Below are 19946 nucleotides of genomic sequence, written 5' to 3'. Positions count from 1 at the left end.
ACATGAGTCAATATGCATAATGCATTTAGAACAGTGCCTGGCATACAATGAATATTAGCTATAATTCTTATAAAGCTGGAGAGAGGAGAATTGATCTATATGAACAAAGACGTAGAGGTGGGTCCCAGAAGTTGTCTGTGGAAAACAATGGGTCTAAGATTTATTGAATAATTTAATATATATTTATTCCTTTGCTTTAATACTTCAAGAACATAACTCAATAATTACTTTTTTTTTTTTTTGTGGAGCTCTTCCTAATACTGACTTGAATCTGTCTCCCTATTGTATTCCTAACTCTGCAAAGTGGCATGGAGTAAATTTGATTCTTCTTCTGCATCAACAATCATTCTTTTGCAATGATAGTGGCAGCGATTACTCCAGGGGAATCAGTCTATTTGTAATAATAATGATCCAGTCTCATTCTTTTAAAAATGCTTCAACATAATATTTACAACTTCTGATTCTCCTACCCATTCCTCCACACTCAGCTTTATAATTACTTCCTTTCTTTCAGATCTCAAAGCTTGGCCAGGTTATCCAAATATATCTTTTTTTTTTAAGATTTTATTTATTTGTTCATGAAAAACACACAGAGAAAGGCAGAGACACAAACAGAGGGAGAAGTAGGCTCCATGCAGGGAGTCTGATGCAGGACTCGATCCTGGGTCTGGGATCACACCCTGGGCTGAAGGCAGACACTTAACTGCTGAGCCACCCAGGCATCTCCTATCCAAGTATATCTTAAAGACTGGAGCCTTTGGGATCTCTAAGCAGATTTTAACATTGAGGTTCTGGGGGAGGAAATACCACACTCCCTCTAATATCTTTAAAGAGTATGTAACAGAGTCATTATCCTGTAGAGACCACTTGCATAGATCTTCATGCCCTAGCTTTGTTCTCTTATAGACAGCTATCATGTCAAAGCAAAACTCCAAGTGTGACTCATTTCCTTTCATTATCATGGATTCCTATTGCACAGCATAATTATAACTATACTATAAGCAGGTCATGGGGTACTATATTAATAATCAATTACAGGTCTTACTTAACTCCAAGGCAATAGCATAAATCATCTTGTCTCCTCTTTAATATAACACCCAAATCTTAGTTGGTTTCTCTCCATTTCAAGATACCTCTCATCCCAATAATAATAATAATAATAATAATGCCCCTTCTCTTGACCTCTATGTCTTTCCTTCAGCCACCATCCTCCAAAGGGTTTTTTGTAATGCTATCTCTATTCCCACACCTCTCATTCTTTCTAATATGTTAAAAATATATTTATTGAGTATTAGCTCTATACAAGACAGTATGTTAGATGCTGGCCTAAGTAAAGAGGGAAAAGACATGTTAGATCTGAAGGGCTTTAAACATGGGTTTACTGATTTTTAACTCCAACCTAGACTCCACTGTCTTGAGACGATCTAATATCTTTAATTCCAGCCAATTTCTAGTCAATTTCAAAATTTGATTCTCAATTATTCCCACATTCATCAGAAGACACACAGTTGGTCAGAGTCACAAAGCATAAGGCATTTAACTGCTTATATGTCTAATTTTAATGTCTAAAAAAGCTACTTTTTATCAGAAAATCTGGGCTTTTACATCAAGTGATGATTTGACATTAATGCATATACTTCTTCAGAACTAATCAAAGAACTGAGGTTTACTGTCAAAGTACCTGTGCTCTAAACCTTATTTTTCTATGGTATGGAATGAACTGAGAGCACTTCTGTTTTCCATTTCATTCTATATATAGTAAATAGTAGGTTCAGGCTTATAAGCACAGTAAACTAATTACAGAAGAGAATTTCAAAGGTTTGGTATGAAGCACAGTTTGTTATTGCGGCTGGGAGGACATATATCTCAACATTAAGGAGGCCTTGCCAGTTTATTTTAGACTAAAACATCAGCAAATGTACACAGAAGAGACCATAGGATTTTCATTTCCTAAGCAAAATTTAGTCAAATATTAGAATCTTTGCTTTGTTCTGATATTGCTTTTGGAAACAGGAGATACTGTTTTCTTATGAAATTCATGCTTTTTCTTATTAGAAGCTCAACATCTGTTCCTCTGTGGCTGAAAGAGAATGTGGCTAATGGATTAAAAAATGAGAGAGAAAAGAAGAAAAGAAAACTCAACAATACCCTCAGATATCAGAAATTAGAATGTAGGCCTCTGTGAGTTGGCATTGTTAGAACATATATTCTGAAATAGAGTGAGAGAAAAGAGAGGTTTAGGTTGGCTATCAGAAAAAACTAGAGGAGTGACACATCTTTGAAAAAATAGAATTCTCCTGAGTGGAGGACACACTTGGAATCAGATTAAACCAAGCTTAGAAAAATCTACTGAAGAAGTACTCTTGACCAGTAGAAAAATGCATATGAGGACCTCACAATGATTTTTCCATTATTAATATGATGACTTCTAAGTAATTTTTAGAATCTAAATATCTATCTAGTTTGAGATGCATGTAACTAGTTTGAGAAAAATTTGGGTACTTACTGTAAATGTTCACTGTTGCTCTTGTTTTTTGTTTGTTTATTTGTTTTGCTATGAAAAACTATGTACACACAAATCAAATGTATTTTTAATCTTTTTCTTTCTCTACCTCTAAGAGTACTTGAACCATGATGAATATAATGAGTTGTTATTTGTAATACAAAATGTGGAATTAAAACTAAATGTTTGTCTTTGTGGAGAAGAAATTTCTTTCAACCTGATATGTTATGGTTTCCTTCTAGAAATGAGCTATCATTACAAATGATGAGAAAAGTATCAATTAATTATCTAACTACATGCAGGCATACATGCAGCATTGAGCAGACAGCTTTACACAGTTAACACCTAATCTGTCCTCTTGGCAAATATAGGTAACTGAAAGCTTATTCTCTCTCTCTCTCTCTCTCTCTCTCTCTCTCTCTCTTTTCTGAGAGAAAGAAATTCAGGTGAAATTCAGTAATGTTTGGTAGGAAGCCCAGTTGCCTCTGTGTTGATTTGTTTTGATTTATGACTTGGAGGAATAACAGTGCAAGTTCCTGAGTTTGGTAAATGCAGGCTTTGTTTTTCAATTAATTTTGGATTTTAGACACTGTGTAATTCTCTATTAATAACTCAGTGTTACCAATCAAAAGAAATATCTCTTCCTGACACCTGCTAGTTCACAAAATGGAGAATGCAGAGGATTATGACTTCTTTGCACATTCTCAGGCAGACTTGAGGGTCCTTAAAACATTGCTTATCCTAACTAGCCTTAGGTTTACAACCTCTGTTTACTATTGCTTGTAGCTCAGTTCCTTTCAAAATGAGAGTAACCATCAGGGATCTTGTGCTCAGTCTGGTCTCCACTTCTCGAATGGCTTCCTTCACTGCCTATTAAAATTATAACCCCCTCTCATGGCTCATTCCAAAAGTCACTTTCACCACAAAACCTTCCTAATCCTTACTAGACAAAGCCAACTTGTCTGCTTTGTCTCACTGTCCCTGCCATTGTTTATAGCCTCCTTATTGGCCTCATTGTAGTCTGCCTTTGTATTTACTTAAGTCTTCCCCTTCTCTCCCAATAGATTATATTTGAGATAGATATTAGGTCTTATTCATTATTATTTCCTGTGGCACAGAATGAAGTGCTATATATAGACTGTCTGACATTAAATTGCATTAAATAACCCTCAAATAACAATGAGTACAGGCTTTCTTCCAGGCACTGGGTGGGCATGATGAAAGACTATTACTGTCAAAAATGATCAAACTGGTGGGTAGTTTAAGACTTATGAAAAGATAACTATTTTATAAGAAATAATTTAAAAGAAGTCAAATGAAAGATAATGAGCACCATAGGAATTCGCAAAATGCAAAAAAAAAATTATTGTGTGTGTGGTAGAGTAGGGTGTGGGGTAGGCAGTAAGTGTCAAAGAAACCTTCAAGGAGAAAATCCCAGCTACACTATGAAGGATGCTAGGAACAGAGATAGAGATTGTTAGAGATACCAGAATTCCATGCAGAAAAGATTAAAGAAGCAAAAGATCAAGCTGGATGACCGAGTGTATTCAGAGTTCTTATGGGCTTGAGGATAAGCTTAGAAATGGGCCTCAAGGCGTGTCAGAAATCATTGCAAAAGAATATAGTGGCAAAATCCACCTGGTATTTGTGTATAAGAGTTTCCAAGGAAGGTGAGGCCTGTCACATTAATGTGCTCCATAAGGTACGGTCCCTCTAACCTATATGCAGTAGTTCTCCATGTAAAGAATGACAAGTATGGGATGTCTGGCTGGCTCAGCGGTTTAGCATCTAGCTTCGATTCAGAGCCTGATCCTGGAGTCCCCAGATCGAGTCCCACATCGGGCTCCCTGCATGGAGCTTCTGCCTGTGTCTCTGCCTCTCTCTCTGTGTCTCTCATGAATAAATAGATAAAAATCTTAAAAAAAGAATAACAATTATTTACATTTATATTGTACAAATGTTCACACAGGATTCATTGCTTTACAAGAGGTTTAAACATAAAATTCTTTTGAGAACAGCCAGCACTTCTGGTGAGTATAAAATTATTTTTCTCCAACTTTTACAAAACTCAGTAACTTAGCTAGAGTGTAACACAAGGCATAGCTGTATGCTGTGTTAGCATGCCAATGTATTTCTGGTTTATAAGGAGTAGTATCCTGAACAAAAGCCCTTGCGCTATTTCATATAGATTTTAAGTCTTCCTCAGAGTCCTAACCTTCAAAGATCTCAAAAGTGGATATTCTAAGCTGCATAGAAGTAGACAAGACAAAGTGTAGAAACTTAAGAACTCATAGATTTTTTTCTTGAAAAATGCTGCAATGACTTCTTAACTTCCTTGAGATATATGAGATTCACAAGGCCCACTCAGCCATCTGTTTTGCTTGATTTCAGACCATTTCCATTTTTTCCAGGGACACAGAGACAAATAATGTATGTGCATATTATGCATGTGTGTGCATGAGCAAGCACACACGCACATACACCATTTAGGTTGTGTTCTCCATATCAAATTTTGAAAACTTTTCTGGGGGTTTGATGTAACTGTTATTTAGCAGTAATAGTTACTTTAAAGTTATTGTTATTTTTAAAATACAGAAACTTTTTAAAACCTTTTTTTCTCTTTTAACAGAATAAAAAGTAGCATGGATGATTATAGCAAACTTTCAAAGCCAGTGTTACTAAATATCTTTCTCATGGTATCAGGATTATTTAGTTTTTATTTTCATACAGTATTCAGAAGCTTTTGGTGGATGCAACTGAAAGAATTTTTGTTAAGAATTATGAGATTTATGTCCAAATATGTGTTATGAGTGCTATGGTTTAAATTATGTTCCTCCAAAATATTTGTGGAACTCCTAAAATCTAGTACTCAGATCGTATTTGGAAATAGAGTCTGTACATGTCATCATGTAAAGATGTGGTCATTAGGGTAGCTTATAAGAAGAGGAGATGAGACACAGATAGAGCTACACAGGGAGAAGGCCATGTGAAGACACAGAGAGTGTCATGTTAATCAGAGGCAGAGATTGAAGTGATGGTACCTATTAGCCAAGGAATGCTAAGGATTGCCAGTAAATGTCAGAACATTTTCTTCCCCAGATCCTTCAGAGACATCGTGGCTTTGCCAACACCTCGGTTTTGGACTTCTAGGCTCCAGAGCTGTGAGAGAACAAATTTCTGTTGTTTTAAGCCATTCCAGTTTGTAGTACTTGGGTATGGCTACTCTAGGGAACCTAATAAAGGGAGTGATTAGTTCAGCTCTGAAAGTAAATGAATCTAAGAAAGCGTGGACAGTAGTTTCACTCATAACAATTGAGAAGAACACAAGTAACCTGTCCTGTCAGGGACCACACACACCACTGATTCTGTTTTACAATCGTCTAGAGTCTCAAGAGGAATTATCAAACAAAATAATAATAGTTAACTTTGAGTACTTATTAAGTGCCAGGTCCTAGTCTAAGCACTTTAAATGTTTCATCTGGTTTAATCCTACAAATACCTGAGTGATGTAGATACTATCATTATCCCCTTTACAGATGAGGAAATTGAAGTACCGGGAGATTAAATAAGTTGCCCCCAATACAGAGCTGAGATAGCTGTGGTTTGAACACTCACAGTTTAGTTCCCTCCTATCAAGTGTTCACTTCCTTTTTAGTCTTTCCAGAATTCCAAGGCATCATGCATTTTTGGAGCAGTGGAGTTAGAAAGAAGAAAATTAGTGTTTAGACGGCCCCTTTATAAGTGAGTGACATACTCAAATATGTTATCCTATTTTATTACTTAATTCTCATAACAGCTCTTAAAGAAACTTATTATTTGTATAGTTTACAGATAAAGAAACATATCCTAAAAGTGGTACCAGGGTTTGCCAGAACTTAATTAATGGTTTTTGTTCGGTGCCTACTCAGTGTAGGGACTTTACATATGTTCTCTTTGATCATTACACAGTCTTCCAAGGTAGTTGTCCCTGGGAGTCATGAGAATGAGAAATGAACAGAGAATCTTTATTTATTTATTTATTTATTTATTTATTTATTTATTTATTATTCACTAGAGACACAGAGAGAGAGAAAGAGAGAGAGAGAGAGGCAGAGATACAGGCAGAGGGAGAAGCAGGCTCCATGCAGGGCGCCCGACGTGGGACTTGAACCCGGGTCTCCAGGATCACCCCTGGCTGAAGGCGGTGCTAAACTGCTGAGCCCCGGGCTGCCCTGAACAGAAAATCTTGAGTAGGTTTCAGCCTGTGGGAGGCAGGCTAACTCTGTTGCTGTGCTATACTGTACCTGCTCATTAGATGAGTAAGATATAGGTTAATCCATTATATGGAACCTGCTTTGATTAAGAGAGAATTCATAAAAATAGTGAGAAAAAAAGGGCATTGGCTTAGGGTCATGCTAGCTGCATAGATGGGTGGGAAGCTGGCCCAAAATGGAAAATACATCATTGGGAAGGAGACATGGCATATGAGGTTGAGATATATGGCTGTGGAGAAGGTAGTTCTCATTAACACATCCAGAGCTGAATGTCTGATCCTGAGGTAGAAATCACTGGCTTTTGTAAATCCCTTCATATGTTTTCATCAGGTTGTCCATTATTTGAGCCAGGTGGAAGCTGCCCATGCACAACTTCCATGATGTAGGGTCAATATTAATGACTATAAAATTTCCTAAGATTCTGAGAGTCAGATTGGCTTCTGCCTATATTTAAATTGCCCCTAGTATCCCTGGGTGTATGGCTGTTGAAAGAGGTTCCTGGTATCAATGACCAGTTAAACTTCTATTTTTCAGATAAGGATCTGAGACTTAGAGAGGCCTAGTATCTAGTCTGAGGTTAGACATAATAAATGACAGAGCTCGGATTTGAAGTTAGGTTTATTGACTATTATATATATCAGAGTATAGCAACACACTCTTTTGCTTATATAATTATTTTTTCTCTTGTTTGTATAGGTTTTTATTTCAGCAGTTTCTTTTCTTATTCAAACTTTATGTGAAGCTCTTCCAGCAAGCTTGTGTAATGGAGAATATCACTAGATGTTGGCCAGTCTATATTTAGGAACAATTTTTGGTGCCACTCATCCTTAAACTATTGCAGAATTTTTCTAAACATTCTCCAGTCTTTGACTTTCCTTCCTGTACAGAAAATTGTCAGGAAAAAAAATTATTAAAACAGATCAGATCACAAAAACCTGTAGCGGCTCACGATTGCCAATAATAATTGTTCCTGACTTCTGTGCCCACGAGACTCAGGTTTTGAGTGTTTTAAAATATACAGATGTTCATGTTTCACCCTGGACAGATGCTTTTAAGCTGAGTACTGAGCAGATAGATTATGCATGTATATGTAATTTTTTGGTTATAAGAAATTAAATTTATATGTACATGATAATCTCCTTGTATCCTACAAACAACAACAACAACAACAACAACAACAACAACAAGCAAAACACTCAGTAACAAAGGACATAACATAAAAATCAGAAGTCCACATTTCACCATCAAATCCATTTCCAGGCCATCAAGAGCAACTTTTCCCTGGTGCAACTTTTGTTCCTTTCATGACTGGCTCTGTAATGCTAGATAATGGCTCTGAGGAGAAAATGCTTCTTTCCTGACTCACACCAAAGGTTGCTACACACTGATTATAGAATGAGGACCAAACTCAAGCTGACATTCAAAGTACTTCATAATCTAATTCTTAAACTACATCTTTCTCTGGGTCTGATGTTCCAGGCATAGGCATCTTTCTCACATTGTTCTCTCAGCCTGGTATGTCCTAACCTCCAGTCTCCACTTATTATTATTATCCTTCATGCACTCACTTCAAATGCATCCTCTCTGTGTCATCTAGTCTATTTTTAAATTTTTTCCTCTCATTTTCTTGATGCATCCAGAACACTGATTTTATTCTACTCAGAAACGTTCCATGACATTGCGCTGCTATGCTCATTTAACTCACCAGACTTGAACTGCAGACCTTCTGAAGGGAGAGACAGAGAAAGAGTAAGAGATGGTGAGTAGATATCTGTTATTTCTGCGGTTGGAGTCAGTTCTCCTGTTTATGATGTTGGTCATTGTGAAGTTTTTGAAGTAAAGTGTGACTCTACTCAATTTTTGCATTACCTGTCTACTTAAGAGCCCCACCCCCAAAGAAGTTACTAGTCTCAGTCAATTAGTTATTTGTATGTGTCTGTGCAACTTTACTTTATCATATTTGGCTACTTGCCAACGTTATACTACCATGCTTTCTAAGCCCATTATTCCCGTGTTTCTTATTACTTTATAAAGGAAATGACTGCTATGTATATCTTAGTGGTTAAAGTTTCAGACCCTAGAATTAGTCAGCTTGGGTTTGAATCTCAGCCATACTACATCATTGAATAGAATGACACATATTCTAGTTTATCCAGAACAGCTCCTTTTTATTCCTACTGTCCTAGCATGCTATCCAGTTAGTGCCTCTTTTGCTTCTCAGAAATGTTCTGGTTTAGGTGATAAACTATATAATCACCTTACCTTGGTGTGACTTAGTCTCTTGAAGCCTCAGATTTTTTGCCCGTAAAATGTAGAAAGTGATAATATCTACCAAAAGGCTTGTTTCTAAAACATGAGGAACAGAATTTTGTACATAGTAACTTTCAGTAAGTATTAGCCATATTTACTGTTTTATTTTCACATGGAGTGTGTGTCCAAGTCATACAGTGTAGAATTTTTTTACCATTCTTCAGGACCATAGCTTACTCATACAATTTCCCTTCTTCACACTATTTACTTTCAACTCTCAGAATATTGTTGTGATATACAAATTTTGTTAGGACAAGATATTCCATTGCTTCATGTCAAAAGTTGTCATTATATTTACAGACACATATATAGAGACACATATACATGTATCTATCTGTCCAACTATCTATTGATATATGAGACACATTATACAAACATAAGCTTGTAAGGTTTACCTTTTTTTTTTTTTAAGATTTTATTTATTTATTCATGAGACACACAGAGAGAAAGAGAGGCAGAGACACAGGCAGAGGGAGAAGCAGGCTCCATGCAGGGAGCCTGACATGGGACTCGATCCCGGATCTCCAGGATCAGGCCCTGGGCTGAAGGCGGTGCTAAACCGCTGAGCCACCAAGCTGCCCTAAATTGTAAGGTTTTCAATGTGAATGTCCCTTGCCCCCTTAGATAGGGTGCCTTCATGTACAGCGGAACATGTGCAACTTCACATAGTGGTCTGCAATATTCAAATAATCTGAAGAATAAGAATAACAAGATACAATCTTTTACACCTTTATAAGCTCAAAGTTTAAATTTTTTTGAAAGCTTAAGGGACTGAAGAAGTCAGAGGTCAAAATTATTTATACCTAATAACTTATCAACTAGTTTTGGGATTTAATAGGATTGGGATCAGAAAGCACATTTTAGGAACACGTTCTAAATAATACAAGACAGAGAAAAGGGCAGTGAGTAATTAGGTCACAAATTCATTAGAATAAAATTTCATATGAAATATATGAAACTATGTATCAGACCTCAGTAAGTGGTTAAGAATCTGAGTTATAAGAACTGAAGCTCACTGAAATAAATAACTACTGAGATCAGAACAAGCGGTCTTTGCTTTACAAGCCTTGCTCTGTGTGCCTTCAGAGTTGAGGTAGAAGCTATCTAGAATGCAGTCTCATTCCTAAGCCTCTGAGAAGCATGTCATTACTCTTTCCACTTTGAGAGAGGAGCCTGTCAATCAGGCAAGCTTATTTTGCAGGTCCTGGAGGGGAGGAATAACGTATTAAGTTTTACTCTCTCTTATTCTTGGTAACACTTTATCTCAAGTGCCCATTAAACCAGTACATTCTATAAACTCGGGCTGAATTATGATGAAAGCATTCTTGTGGGAGTCCAAGGCATCTGCATCAACCAGCCGCTGCCATTAGTTTACAAGGGTGAACCTCTGATCACACCCCAACATAGGTGAAGGGCCCCTGTCCAGGAGCTCCACGGAGCCTATCCTAATGAAGGATCAGAGGAAATTCCTTTGTTCTCTGGTTCTCTCAAACCACCTGTACTACCTTAAGAAGTCAGTGGGCTTCATTTCTTCTTTTTATAATGACATATGTGACACTTCATCCTAGGAGTCAGATCTTAATTTTTTAGTTCCTTTTTTCATGTCATGATAAAAAATTCTGGGGAATATATAGTGTCAGCTTCCTTTCAGATTCATCATTTCAATATTTTCATCTGCTACAACTGTTTAATTAGGAAAGGCTCCTTTTGGTAGGCTCCTTTTGTATAACTTTAATGAAACTGAAGAGCATGAAATGTGGTTTCCCTGCTTTTAAATGAAGCTACTTTTATAGAAATAAGATGAGAAATGGAGAAATTGTTGAAGTCACAGTGCATGAAATTAAGGGAGCCCAAACTGTATTGGCAATAGTGCTTTTTTTCCCCTTCTTCTCTTAAGTTGATGTTTTGAGGACCAAGATTGTGGTTGCTAACAAACAGGGCTGATGCTGTTTTCTCTTTTATTTATTTTTTTTCAAGTTCATAGACTTCTGACAGACATGCCTTTAAGGATTCAATTTGTTGTTGTTTAGGAAAATTGTATGAAGCAAACTATTTATGATACAGGGCTGTTTTCAAACAACACAAAAGCAAATTAACGATGGCATCTAGTTATGAGATAAAACCTGAAGTTGTGCTGGATTTCATGTAAAGCAGGATTCAATGTATAGAATTGAAACAGAATAATTACAGAAAATTTCAAGCAACTTGTGCTATAATTTTAAGGCATGTACTTAGAGTGCCCACCAAACTGATAAAGTATTAGTTATGTGGATATTCTAGTCATCATCAAATTTTCTATCATACCATTCTGTCTCTACAAATACAAAGGGAAGAGATGAGGCAATACTTTTCTCATATGTTAATCAATGTAACAATCATTTTGGAAATTCAAGTACTGAATTCAGAGGATCTGCATTGCCTCACTATACAATCTAGACTAATTTGACAATAGGCATTTTTTTTTTGGAGGAGGGGCAGATTTTAGAAGTGATTTTAAGTGCCAGTTTCATATTATGATGATACTAAGTGAGATTTTCCTGCTAACCCAGAATAGCTGATTAGTATTTTTAGATCAAAGAGGCAGTAAGTACTCTCAAATTGGAAGAGAAAACCCCCAAGAACCAACAATTGTGGCTAGACAACTCCATCAGAGATTATTAACTCATGGACTCTGACCTTTACTCCAGAACCCTCTAATTCTCATCCCAATCTGTGTAAAGGACAATTGAGGAGGCGAATAGAATAAGAGAACCTCATGGGCTCTGGTTTAAGTGCTGCAAAATTTCCCTCTTTTCCTCATGGGATAGCTGAGTGTTTGTCAGTTTTTACTCTATCATCTTGTAATGTGAGGAAGGTAGGAGTTGAAGGGTTTGGGAGATATGGCCAGCCATAGCTTCCTCTTTTAGAGAACTGAGAAATGAAGAGAATCTCCAGGGTCTTCTGGTAAATTCTGAAAAACAACCTCTCAGTCAGAACGTGGCTTCTGACATACAGTGAGTCTATATGGCTGTTCAGGGTTAGCTGGGAAAATATCACCAATCAATGAGGAGGAGGCTGCAGTTATGAACAGTTTATCAAGAGAACTTGGCATCTCCTTTCCATCTATCCCCCAATCTACTCCAACCCCAAACAAATCAAAACCACAGTGAGATATTACCTTATATCTGTCAGAGTGGTTATAATAATAAAAAAAAAGACAAGGAATAACAAGTGTTGGTAAGGATGTGAAGAAAAGGGAACAGTCATGCACTGTTGGTGGGAATATAAATTGGTACAACTACTGTGGAAAACAGTCTGGAGGTTCCTTAAAAAATTAAAAATGGAACCACCATTTGATTCAATAATTTCACTACTGGGTATTTACACAAAGAAAACAAAACACTAATTTGAAATGATAATTGCACCCTTATGTTTACTGCATGTAGCATTATTTGCAATAGCCAAGATATGAAAGCAACCCAGTATGTCCATTGATAGATGAATGGATAAAGAAGGTGTGGTACACACACACACACACAGAGAGAGAAAGAGAGAGAGAGAGAGAGAGAGAGAGAGAGAAAGTGGAATAGTATGCAGCCATCAAAAATAGATATTACCATTTGTGACAATATAGATGAGCCTAGAAGGTATTATCTAAGTGAAATAAATCAGACTGGGGAAGACAAATACCATATAATTTTACTCATATGCATAAGATAAAAAGCAAAACAAATGAATAAACAAACAAAAAGCAGAATCAGATCTATAAATATGGAGAACAAACTGATGACTGCCAGAGGGAGGGAGATTGGGGGAAGGGCAAAATGAGTGAAGGAGAGTGGGAGATACACAGGCTTCCAGTTATGGAATGAATGGGTATAGTAGCTAACATTGTAGAGAATATAGTTAATGATACTGGATCAGCATTGTATGGGGACAGATGGTAGCTAGTCTCGGGGTGAGCATCATATAACATATAAACTTGTCAAATCACTATGTCATTCCATAACTCAAATGTCAACTATACTCAAATAAAAAATAAAAAAATAGTGCAAAACTCACTAAGGAGTATTATAGTTCGTTGTCTTTCTCGAATGAATAATTTTCTATTTTAGCTCTGGGTAATAAACTCCCCTTCTTATCGCTCTGTCTCAGGTTGGGTTTTTTGAGAAGCAGACTCTGTGGTGGGGATTTGTGTGTAAGAGGCCTATTGGAGAGTGCTGTTGGATCAATACTTACAAGGGAGTAAGGAAGCCACAATAAATATAGGGGGAAGTGGAACTGTGATGCAGTCATTGCACAGACTGCAATGGCTCCCTCGGATTGTCCTGAATTGGGGCCTGGGGGATGAGCTCTTATGACTGTCTGTATAGACCAGTCTTGGATGAAGGATGCCTTGAGGAAGGAGATGTGACTTGATGCAGCTCAGAGCAGGCTCTCGCATGTCTTTGATTCAGTCCTGGGTGGGGTGGGATAGGGGTAGGAGTAGGATCCTGGTGGTGCGCCATTGCATCCACCACACTCTTTCCATGTAAAAATACTTTTAAAGCTTTAAATTTTTTTCAACTATATTGGGCTCACTATAATAAATAGTTGCAAGTTTCAACTCAGTGAAATTAAATCACCCAGAGTGAGAAAGTCATTTATATTCCATGATATCCCAACAGCCTATTCTTATTTGGCAGTCTCAGGCTCTGAACCAACAACAACATCTGCTGGCAATTTATTCTCTATTATCTTCTGCCTACTACTTAACCTACTGGATCAAACAATTCTATGTTCACTGTTCCCTATCCACCTGTAAGTTAGAGTGTTCACTTGTAAAAATTTAAATGTAGCTTTAGAAAAAATTTTAAACCCTGTTTGGAATTTCTTTATAAAGATTTCAAGTATATGTTAATCATTTCCCCTAACCCATGGCTGTATTTGGCCATTTTATAATTTATTTCCTCATGATTTCAGCCTGATTGACTTTCTGTAGGCTTAGGAAGGGCAAATAGTACAAAAGGACAGATGAAACAAAATGGAGAGGTGCTGGATGGTGGAGCATGCTGTTGATCCTTCATTTTTCTGGAACCCATAGAGATTACTGATCTCATAGCCTTATTGCTTTTCTTACCCATTCATCAGAGATCCTCATCTTCTCTCTGGGACTCTTTCTTCCCCTTGTCTACTGTGGAGTTGCATGTATTAACACAGCTTCTCTCATTTTTTTTTAAAGATTTTATCTATTTATTAATGAGAGACATGGAGAGAGAGAGAGGCAGAGACACAGAGGAGAGAGAAGCAGGCCCCATGCAGGGAGCCCAATGTGGGACTCGATTCTGGGACTCCAGGATCATGCCCCTGGCCGGAGGCAGGCGCTCAGCCACTGAGCCACCCAGGCATCCCAACAACTTCTCTCATTCTTTTGTCTATTCTAGGGCAGGAGTGTGTGCTTGCAATGTAAGAGTTGCATAATAAACACATATTGTTTTGTTAGATGAGGTTGTATTACTCTAACAATGAAATCAACCAGATAGGGTCCATAAAGTATTTTCACAATAGTTATTTTCATAATAGTTATCTGTAGTGTTCACTGACGTGTAAAATAGATGTTTGGTTTTTTCATCCATTTAATTTCTTTTTTTTTTTTTAAGATTTTATTTATTTACTTGAGAGAGAGAGAGAGAGAGCATGAACAGAGGGAGAGTGACAAGCAGACTCCTCGCTGAGCAGAGAGCTCAATGCAGGGCTCCATTCCAGGACCCTGAGATCATGATCTGAGCTGGAGTTAGATGCTCAATGGACTGAGCCATCCAGGTGCCCCCATCCATTTAATTTCTTAGTTTTCTATGAATTGGTGGTTTCCTTTATTTCTGGAGAGGACACCCTAGAATTGTCCTACGTTAGACCAGAAAACCCTGTCGTCCCTAAGAAGGGACAGAAATGTGAATGACATATTCATTGTAACAAAGACTAAGCTGTTGAAACAAAGGGAATCAGAAATAAAATGGTTTGAGTAAGATAGAGTTTATTTTTAGAAAATACTTCAGCCAGTCCAGGCCAAGGTGATAAAGGATAACTATACTTCTCGAAGGACAAAGTCCTAGAGGAACCCATATATTTTCTGTCTTGCTCTGCCATATTCACTGTCCTCTAGATTGCTGTCCTAATTGGCAAGACCCCAGCTAGGACCTGGGGTGCTAACGTGGCTGTGTTCCAGTTTATGGGAAGGGGAAAAAACCAGAGCAAGAGATTTCCTTTTAATAAAGAGATGGTGAAGTTTTAAAATGTAAATATTTCTTTTGCTCGTATTCTGTGGAGGTAGGAAAACAGCATTTCCAGCTGGATGGCCATGGAAGTATGTGAGGTCAGATTTTGAAAGACAGCTAGCAATCTACCACTGTGACCCCCTAAATATTTTATGCATTTTTTTTTTTTACCGTCTTCTTGTATCCCATGAGGGACAGTCCAAAGTCCCATCCATTACAGCATCAGATCAAATTTTAGGAACTCTGGCTGATGATGGATAGCTTTATTAAATAGGTCTAGATGAAATTATTCATGATCTAGTGACTATAAACCAGTAGACAAGTTATTAGCCTAAAATATAATAACTGAAGTTCAAAATCCCATTCATAATATAGAATTGGGAACATAGCAGTCCTGTTATTATAAACACTTCCTGCCTGAGCAGAAGGTAGCGTGTGGTCTGTAGTTGGCCCATCTGCCCACCCTGTTTTTGCTTTCTGGGAGAGCTCCCTTGTCCACTTCTCCCCTGTGGACCCAGCTTTATTCCTTGTAAGAGTCTCACTTGTCACTTTTTCTCTATCTGAAGTGGGTATTGAAAAGTAAAGTTTTTGTAGGCTGCTCTGGCTGAATCAGGCCAGAGACCTCTCATACTTGGGGTTTCTTTGGTAATACAATTTCCTAAAACAACTTAGGCCTTCAACCTATTTTCTTCCAGCCATTAATATTGACAAATCTTAAATGATTTTTTTTCTCCCTAGAAATAGTCCTTATGCCTGCTGATTCTCTTTTATTTGCTGGCATCTCTGCTCAGTCCATCCCCTAGTTTCTTCAGTTAGGCTTGGTTTGGAAGACAACACTCTTTAACTGATTTCTATATGGGATGTATCTTACGCCAAGACATCTTTATGGGAGGTATTTGAGAGAGCCTCCAGGTAATAGACTTATGTTCTGCTGTACTCATGTGTAGAAACAATCCACTCTATGTCTCCACTTCTCTGAGTCTCTGATTTCTGGAGTCTTAAATACAGATACAGATTTCAGACTTCAGGCAGAGAGTGTCTCTCTTGGCAGACAGATAGCTCTTTCTATGTCTGCTTTCAAACTGGCAAATTCTTGCTTGAGTTTATCTCCTTCTTAAGTATCTTATTAAAAGTGATGAGGAACCACTAATCCCTAAATTTCTGGTTGTTTCCCACCACTTCCTCTAGAACTGATAGGCCCCTTGGGCATGTAGCCTGCTTTCTGAGTTAACAGGTGAAAGTTCTGCTCAATGCCTTAAGTTACCAGACTTGACATGGTGTATAGAAGACCAGTGGGCAATTCTAGTTCTTCACTGGCTACTACCTAATTTCTAAAGCAGTTTAGAAATATATTTTAGGTTTTGTTACTTAGTATCCTGTTTCCAGGTGCTAATTTCTGTATCAAGCTAAGCTAAAGTGAAGGTCATGTGGCTATAACAAAGAGATTCCAAAATAGGACTTGTATAGGAAGTGTTAGTCTAGCTGGCCCAGTCCCTTAGAGTGGTTCTGCTATTCAACATCACTGATACATCTGGATTTCTTCTAATTTTGTTGTTCTACCAACTATACGAATGCCCTTTTTAATGGAAGAGGAGAATGTGGGGAACGAATTAGTAGTTTGCCAAAATCATTAGCAAGTAGGCTCCAAATGTTCCAAGATTAATCAATATCTTAGAAATCACTACAGTGTGGCATCCATCTCATTGTCCTCCTGTTTGACAAAGAGTAAGAATCTAAAGCCATTCTCCATAAATACCTTTTGACTGAAATCATGAAATTGAAATTGTCCATTGTTTCTCACTTGGAAATAACCCAGCCTTCCTACTGGAGTAGTGATGTTTGATAGTTGAAATGTCTGAGGATCACCATTATCATTTAGACACCCAAAAGGACTGAATTCATAATTGAGGTGAGGGTCATCACCTCAAAATTCAGCAATGTCCCACCCAAAATATGTAAAAAAAAAATCAAATTTCCTAATCCACAGCCTTCATTTTCAGGTCATTAATGTCAGAATTGAGACAAGAGTACAGATTTTCTGACTATCAGTTAGGCTCATTTTCTAAAATCCAATCCCTGAAGAATAGTCTTGAGGGAAATTACACTTTATTTTTTTTTAAATGTCTCTTGGTTGCCACCTGTTCTATAACCACAGCAACTTACCTGCATAATTCTGTCTTTTCTTACCGTAGTTGAAGAGTGAAAAAAATCTTTTAAAAATAGAATGACAGTTGTAGGGGAAGGAAATCAAAATCTAAATACAGTATCTCTATATGCATATATAAATAGGAATATAAACAGACAAATATAGACTGTGACTATAAAACAGTAAGACTTTATTTTGGTATGAAATTTGTGGAATCAATCTCACTGCTTTATATTCAGGCTTGTACATATGAAGGTGCTGTGCTTTCCTTACTTCAATAAAGAAGGTTCTGGAGGAAAGTGTGGAGGCATCAGGATGGGAGTGACTGAGTCCATGAGCACCAGGCAGATGTCTCTGTGGACCAGGTGTTAGGACAGAGGGTTGGTGTCTAGGAGGTTGGAACCAACAAACCAAGAGAAGGAGAAGCAGCAAGGGAGAAACCATGAGTCAGGAAGATGACAGGGACCCTTGCAGAAGGGAGCCAGCAGTAGACTTGATACATAGGCAGGTGTCAGGGAAATGAGCCAGGAGGCCCCAGGAAAAGGAGGTCTCAATGCTGAATGACACAATAAAGCCCGGTGTACCTTATATGTTTCCTGCTGCAAACCACATTATCAGCAGCCACAAAATAAAGTAGAAACACAACATAGAAATACCAACAATAAACATACATACCGGAAGAGGATTCCCAGAGAAAGCCACCATGTTGCCTGGAAGGGAAAATGAAATAAGGAGTAGTAAAAGTTAGGTATAAGAGCAAATGGCAACATTTTAAAATCTTAGCCTGTTGAGGATGCAAGAGAGCACATTGTGACTGCAAGTTTCATGTGGACCCCCGAGGAGGGACAACATACCATTTGGCTTAGGATTTTCATGTCCTTTCTTTTCCTGTGTTATTTAAGCAGTGAAAAAAAAAATCTGTTACATATAGATGACAGGTTCTGGAGAAGAAAATGGAAAACTAAATATATTAGGTATATATGCATAAACAGAAACAGGGAAGAAGACATAATAAGAAGGCTGTGCCCCTCGCAGCAGGCTGCATTGGGAATGGATACAAAGATGCATCCTTTTCTGTAGGTCCCTGAGCTATTTATTTTTATTTGGATATTGCTGAGAGGGTTGAGAATGTGTGAACTTGCTCACTCTTTTTAGAGTCTGAGACTGTCAGGTTCTGGAGCTCCTCTGTGTTCCCCAGTGTTCTGACTTTAAATAGTTTAGTATATGTTTTTAAAAAAGTGTAAGTAACTTATCATTTGCCTCCTTAAAAACCTGTCCCATTTTTACTGCTGTCTGGTTGCTACAAACGGGCATTTTCAAATCTGGTACCAGGGGGAAGGTCACCTGAATGGACTTTTTTTTATCTACTCCTTTTCTCAGAACCCGAGCACAATCAGACTGCTGTCTTTTCTCTGTCAATGGCCCTCTTTCATTCCCACGCACATAGCATTTTACTTAAAAAAAAAAAAAAAAAAAAAGAAAAAGCTTCAGTTTAACAACTTACTTAGTGGGTGTGTTTGAAAGATGAGCTGGCTAGCTGCTCACCAGCCCACATACCAAACTTCTCGGCTTGCTGTTCTGTAATCCAGAATTCAGGAGTTTAGAATGGGAGGAAATGGGAGATCTGTAATGCAAGATCATTCGTTTCCCCCCGCCCCCCTTGCTAAAATGTCTAGCTACCATTAACTGCAGAGCCACGGTTGACTCATGACAGTGAGGAGGTGGCCATAGCATGTCACTGAAATCACGTTCGTCTCATTCTTGAGGCTTCTGTGTCACAACTGCTTCGGTCATCTAGATGTTTCTTTGCCTTCCTCTGACTGAATTCCAGCCTTTACTGTGGCAAGTAATCTCTCCAGTGGCGAGAGAGAATCAAAGGAGAGGATTTGGGGAAGTTAGAGCTTTAAGGGAACTTAAGGATCAACTGCTTCACCTCCTCTTTTGCAGAATGGGAAGAGAAACCTGGTGAAATGCTAGCTGGGGAAGCTAAGAAAGTCAGCTAGTCATGGAACTCAGGTGTCCTTCCAGGCTCTTTCTACCAGGTCATGGGTATTTCTTTGCCATTGGCAGGAGACTGCACAATGGTATCCAAGTATTTGCTCTATAAATAGACGCTTCTCAGGGTTCTTTATTCTTTATGTTCTATATAACATTGTTGCTAGCAGCAATTTCCAGCCACAGTGCAGTTAGCAAACAGAAGAATGAAAAATCCCTATCCTTTCCTTTTCTTTTCCGTTGTTTTGTGACTTTCTCCAAGGAAGACCTGGATTGAATCTTAGAAAGAGAGAGAGAGAGAGAGAGAGAGAGAGAGAGAAAGAGATGTCTGAAACCCCCTGCTTTGCTCAGTGTAATTTCTGTAATTTTTGTATTTGGAAAAATATAAGTATCCTGAGATATATATCCAATTTCCTGAGAAGACAGTGGATTCCTCTGTCCCCATTGGAAATCTGCTCTTTTCTTCACGTCAGTATCCTTTTTGATTTAATCTTGAAGTGCAAAAT

The 19946-nt window shown here is 37.9% G+C and overlaps 1 long non-coding RNA gene across 5 annotated transcripts in view; it reads right to left on the bottom strand.

Annotated features, from left to right (window-relative positions):
- Positions 1–19522, bottom strand: part of LOC140611673 (uncharacterized) — a 34730-nt gene extending 15208 nt beyond the window's left edge. Inside the window, exons 1-5 of one of the 5 annotated variants that reach the window (XR_012012792.1) lie at positions 19126–19522; positions 18950–19023; positions 18121–18155; positions 8325–8479; positions 7225–7635 (exon numbers count right to left, since the gene is read on the bottom strand). This is a non-coding gene — a long non-coding RNA (uncharacterized lncRNA). Of the gene's footprint in view, positions 1–7224; positions 7636–8324; positions 8480–17651; positions 17800–18120; positions 18156–18299; positions 18334–18949; positions 19024–19125 lie in introns of those variants that run through there. The other 4 variants (XR_012012790.1, XR_012012794.1, XR_012012793.1 and 1 more) reach the window with 4 other exon arrangements.
- Between the last annotated feature and the right edge of the window lie 424 nt (positions 19523–19946).

The sequence above is a fragment of the Canis lupus genome, chromosome 20 (genome assembly GCF_048164855.1).
Source record: "Canis lupus baileyi chromosome 20, mCanLup2.hap1, whole genome shotgun sequence".
NCBI classification, from domain to species: Eukaryota; Metazoa; Chordata; class Mammalia; order Carnivora; family Canidae; genus Canis; species Canis lupus.
Note: the sequence above shows the minus strand (reverse complement) of the source record. Positions and strands in the feature narration are given on the sequence as shown.